At 50.4% G+C, this 5,461-nt stretch overlaps 1 long non-coding RNA gene across 1 annotated transcript in view; it reads left to right on the top strand.

Moving 5' to 3' along the window:
• Positions 1-4,650, top strand: part of LOC116538873 — an 8,548-nt gene extending 3,898 nt beyond the window's left edge. Inside the window, exons 2-3 of the long non-coding RNA XR_004263813.1 lie at positions 960-1,042; positions 4,640-4,650. This is a non-coding gene — a long non-coding RNA (uncharacterized LOC116538873). The remainder of the gene's footprint in view (positions 1-959; positions 1,043-4,639) is intronic.
• Positions 4,651-5,461: the final 811 nt, after the last annotated feature.

The raw sequence follows: 5,461 nt of genomic DNA, 5'->3' as shown, positions 1-5,461 counted from the left end.
GTGCGTGCCTGTAATCCCAGCTACTCAGGAGGCTGGAGTGCAATGGCGCGATCTCGGCTCACCGCAACCTCCGCCTCCTGGGTTCAGGCAATTCTCCTGCCTCAGCCTCCTGAGTAGCTGGGATTATAGGCACGCGCCACCATGCCCAGCTAATTTTTTGTATTTTTAGTAGAGACGGGGTTTCACCATGTTGACCAGGATGGTCTCGATCTCTTGACCTCGTGATCCACCCGCCTCGGCCTCCCAAAGTGCTGGGATTACAGGCTTGAGCCACTGCGCCCGGCCTTTTTTTTTTGAGACCGAGTCTCACTCTGTTGCCCAGGCCGGAATGCAATGGCATGATCGTGGCTCACTACAATCTCCACCTCTCAGGTTCAAGGGATACTCCTGCCTCAGCCTCCCGAGTAGCTGGGACCACAGGCACGCACCACCATGATAAGCTAATTTTTAAAATATTTTCAGTAGGCTGGGCGCGGTGGCTCAAGCCTGTAATCCCAGCACTTTGGGAGGCCGAGGCGGGTGGATCACGAGGTCAAGAGATCGAGACCATCCTGGTCAACATGGTGAAACCCCGTCTCTACTAAAAATACAAAAACATTAGCTGGGCATGGTGGTGCGTGCCTGTAATCCCAGCTACTCAGGAGGCTGGGGCAGGAGAATTGCCTGAACCTGGGAGGCGGAGGTTGCGGTGAGCCGAGATCGTGCCATTGCACTCCAGACTGGGTAATAAGAGCGAAACTCCATCTCAAAAAAAAATAAAAAAAAAATAAAAATATTTTCAGTAGAGATGGGGTTTTACTACATTGGCCAGGCTGGTCTAGAAATCCTGACCTCAAGTGATTTCCCCGCTCCGCCTCCCAAAGTGCTGAGATTATAGGCATGAGCCAGCACGCCCAGCCGGAAAGTAGTTAATTTAACATTACATGAATTTCACTCCAATTAAAAAAAAGAAGGGTCAGACACGGTGGTGTGCACCTGTAATCCCAGCTACTCAGGAGGCTGAGGTGGGGGGATCGACTGAGCTCAGGAGGCCGGGGCTACAGTTAGTCAATTTCACATCACCGCATTCCAGCCTAGGCAACACAGCAAGATCCTGTGTCTAAAAATAAAATAAAATAAAATACACAATTTTAAAAAGAAAAAAAAGCTACAGAACATGGGAAATACAATGGTAAGGAAACAGGATGCGGCAGGTGGAGGGACCCCATCTAACTAAACACAGCCCACACTTGAACCTCATACTGCAATCCCCTGAATCTGCATTCCCATCATGCTGCCACAGCAACCCAAGCGAGAAATGGGTTCCTATCGCCGCACGCCTTAAGCACGAAGGAGAGTAAACCAGAAGGCAGGATCATGAGAGCCTGGAAGCAAACCAAGCAGCGTATGGAAAACTTTGCCAAGACTTCCTGCATCTGGGTGTGAAATGCCGACGGTAGACACAGAATGGAAAAGGATTTATTCCAGAGCTACGGGTCTGCAGTAGGTTCTTAAGATCTCCTCTGGTTATTCCAAACCCAGAAGAGAAGGCCGGGTGTAGTGGCTCATGTCTGGAATCCCAGCACTTTGGGAGGCCGAGGCGGGTGGATCACCTGAGTTCAGGAGATGGAGACCAGCCTAACCAACATGGTGAAACCCCATCTCTGCTAAAAATACAAAAATTAGCCAGGTGTGGTGGTGTGAGCCTTTAATTCTGGCTACTTCGTAGGCTGAGGCAGGCTGGAGAATCTCATGAAGCCAGGAGGCAGAGACTGCAGTGAGTGGAGACCGCAGCACTGCACTCCAGCCCAGGCCACAGAGCGAGACTCCATCTCTCTCTTTTTTTTTTTTTTTTTTGAGACGGAGTTTCGCTCTTGTTACCCAGGCTGGAGTGCAATGGCGCGGTCTCGGCTCACTGCAACCTCCGCCTCCTGGGTTCAGGCAATTCTCCTGCCTCAACCTCCTGAGTAGCTGGGATTACAGGCACGCACCACCATGCCCAGCTAATTTTTTGTATTTTTAGTAGAGACGGGGTTTCACCATGTTGACCAGGATGGTCTCGATCTCTTGACCTTGTGATCCACCCGCCTCGGCCTCCCAAAGTGCTGGGATTACAGGTGTGAGCCACTGCGCCCGGCGGGACTCCATCTCAAACAAACAGACAACCCAGAAGAGAAATCGGCCGGGCCACCCCCAGCAGTGTACATGATGGTTGAGTCAACACCCTTCACTTGGACACACATGCACGGGAGTCCCTGGAGCCCAGCAGATACCCGGAAGTGAGGCTCTCCTCCTAGCTTGGCCATTGTCAACAGGTTCCCTAGGGCATGCTCTTCAGTACCTCTGAGCCTCAGTTTATTTTTCTGTAAAATGGGACACAGAACCTAGCACCTTATAGGGCAGCTCTGCCAAGAATGAGGGTGTTATCTCAATAAAGCCTCACAACCCGGGAGAACGACCCTCATCCCCAGGGCTTTATTTAAATCTGCATAAAGGAAGTCTGCAAAGATAAAACGGTGACTAATGGCAGTGGTCAGTGGTGGGAGTGAGGGCAGGGCCTGAGGATGGGGTGGAAGAAAGACTTCACTGAGTTCATCCCTGTCCTGGAAACCATCATTCTCAGCAAATTGACACAAGAGCAGAAAATCAAACACCGCATGTTCTCACTCATAGGCCGGTGCTGAACAATGAGAACACATGGACACAGGGAGGGGAGCACTACACACTGGGGTCTGTTGGGGGGAAATGGGGGAGGGACGGCGGGGCGTGGGGAGTTGGGGAGAGATAGCATGGGGAGAAATGCCAGATATAGGTGATGGGGAGGAAGGCAGCAAATCACACTGCCACGTGTGTACCTATGCAACAATCTTGCATGTTCTTCACATGTACCCCAAAACCTAAAATGCAATTAAAAAAAAAAGACTTCACTGAGTACCTTCTCTTTTTTTGTATTTTATTTTATGTTACTTGAGATGCAGTCTCACTCTGTCACCCAGGCTGGAGTGCAGTGAAGCGATCGGAGCTCACTACAACCTCCGCCTCCCAGGTTCAAGCGATTCTCCTGCTTCAGCCTCCTGAGTAGCTGGGATTACAGGCATGCACCACCATGCCCAGCTAATTTTTTTATTTTTAGTAGAGACAGGATTTCACCATGTTGGTCAGGCTGGTCTCAAACTCCTGACCTCAGGTGATCCACCCGCCTTGGCCTGCCGAAGTGCTGGGATTACAGGCGTGAGCCATTGTGCCCAGCCTCATGACTACATATTAATAAGGGTTACAGAAGCCTCTGGAAGCAACTTGTATTTTTAACACCTTCGGGGGATTGGAAATGCCTTAAAGTTTTAGACTACAACTTGGTGGCTGGGACCTGAAATCTGGAGGTGACCCACTTGTTTCTGACTTACTCACCTGGGAGCAGAGGACTCGCTCCATGAGCAGCCAGAACCAGGCAGGCTACTGGTTTCTGGAGAGGCGAAGCCCGGGCTGAAACATCAAGCAAATTTGGAAGCGTGGGCCCATCTGGGTGACCGAAGGAGTCCTTTTATTCCCAAGGAAGCTAAGTTTTCCAAAACGCAAAGAGGCCGGGCGCGGTGGCTGATGCCTATAATCCAAGCACTTTGGAGGCCAAGGCAGGCGGCTCACCTGAGGTCGGAAGTTCAAGACCAGCCTGTCCAACACGGTGAAACCCCATCTTTATAAAAAAAATTTTAAAAATAAAAAAATAATGTAGATAAACTGAGTAAAAATGAGATATGATTTCTAATAAAAATAGAATTCAGGTACTAAAAATTTCCCTTAAAGAAAGAGTTATGAACGACCAGGCACAGTGGCTCACGCCTGCAATCCCTGCACTTTGGGAGGCCAAGGAAGGTGGATCACCTGAGGTCAGGAGTTCGAGAGCAGCCTGGCCAACATGGTGAAACCCCGCCTCTACTAAAAACACAAAAATTAGCCTGGCATGGTGGCAGGTGCTTATAGTCCCAGCAAATTCGGGAGGCTAAGGCAGGAGAATCACTTGAACCTGGGAAGCGGAGGTTGCAATGAGCCGAGGTCACGCCATTGCACTCCAGCCTGGGCAACAGAGTGAGGCTCCATCTCAAAAACAACAAAAAAGAAAGAGTTATGTCCCCTCAGGGTTGTGACAAACCTGCTGGAGCTGCCCACAGGTCAGGGAAAGGCTGCCTGCAGATGGCCAAGCTGTGGGCGACCGCCCAGGGAGGACTTGAGGGGAGAAGCGGCCAAGTCCACCAGAGGCTGATATCTAGGCAGCCAGACTCTTAACATCTCTGCTGACCCATGGACCCCGGCCAGCTCAAAAGGTATATAAAACGCTGGGGCTGAGTAACAGAAAAATTCAGAGCGCTCATTCTCCCTTCAGTTCACGTGTTGTGCTGCCCAGGAAACCTTTGCTCTTGAAATCGCTATGAAAAAGATATCCCCCAAGGCTGTACACTGTGGCTCATGCCTATAATCCCAGCATTCTGGGAGGCCGAGGCAGGTGGATCACCTGAAGTCAGGAGTTCGAGACCAGCCTGGCCAACAGGGCAAACCCTGCCTCTACTAAAAATACAAAAAAATTAGCTGGGTGTAGTGGCAGGCACCTGTAGTCCCAGCTAATTGCGAGGCTGAGGGAAGAGAACTGCTTGAACCTGGGAGGCAGAGGTTGCAGTGAGCCACAATTGCTCCACTGCACTCCAGCCTGGGCAACAGAGTGAGACTATCTGCACCCCCTCCCCCCCAAAAAAAAGCCGGGCACAGTGGCTTATGCCTGTAATTCCAACACTTTGAAAGGCCGAGGTGGGAGGATCACCTGAGGTCAGGAGTTTGAGACCAGCCTGGCCAATATGGCAAAACCCCATCTCCACTAAAAACACAAAAAACTAGCAAGATATGATGGTGGGCACCCGTAGTCCCAGCTACTCAGGAGGCTGAGGCAGGAGAATTGCTTGAACCCGGGAGGCAGAGGTTGCAGTGAGCCAAGACGGCACCACTGCACTCCAGCCTGCACAAGAGTGAAACTCCAACTCAAAAAATAAAAAAAAATCCCCCAAAGTAATACCAATAAACAAGAAAATAGTCAAATGTCATACAGTCTCTGCCACTATAAAGATATTACATTATGAAGGCATTTTGTTGTCGTTGTTGGTAGTTGAATAAATTCCATTCAAAGGACAATGTCCTATCACTGCAAAAGCGTCAGCTTCAGGCCACACACCTGCAGCGACAGGACACCCACTACCTCCTCAGCAAGTTCACTTTCTCTTGGCTCAGGAGTGACTGCTAACACGTTCTTCCCCTTGCCAAGACTAAAATCCACCTCTACCAACAGCGTCCATCCTTAACTTTAACCCCGTGACTGTTGAAAGACAGCCTGGTGTGGAAGGAAAGGCGTAAGAGTTAGAAGGGCATAAATTTAAGTCCCTGGAGTAGAATGTGTGTGCGTCCTGCAGCCGGACGACCCCGAGAGCCTTCGACACCCGTC

Source organism: Sapajus apella, unplaced genomic scaffold, assembly GCF_009761245.1.
Source record: "Sapajus apella isolate SASKATOON/1434 unplaced genomic scaffold, GSC_monkey_1.0 scaffold123, whole genome shotgun sequence".
Classification (NCBI taxonomy): Eukaryota; Metazoa; Chordata; class Mammalia; order Primates; family Cebidae; genus Sapajus; species Sapajus apella.
This window is presented reverse-complemented; position numbering and strand designations above follow the sequence as displayed.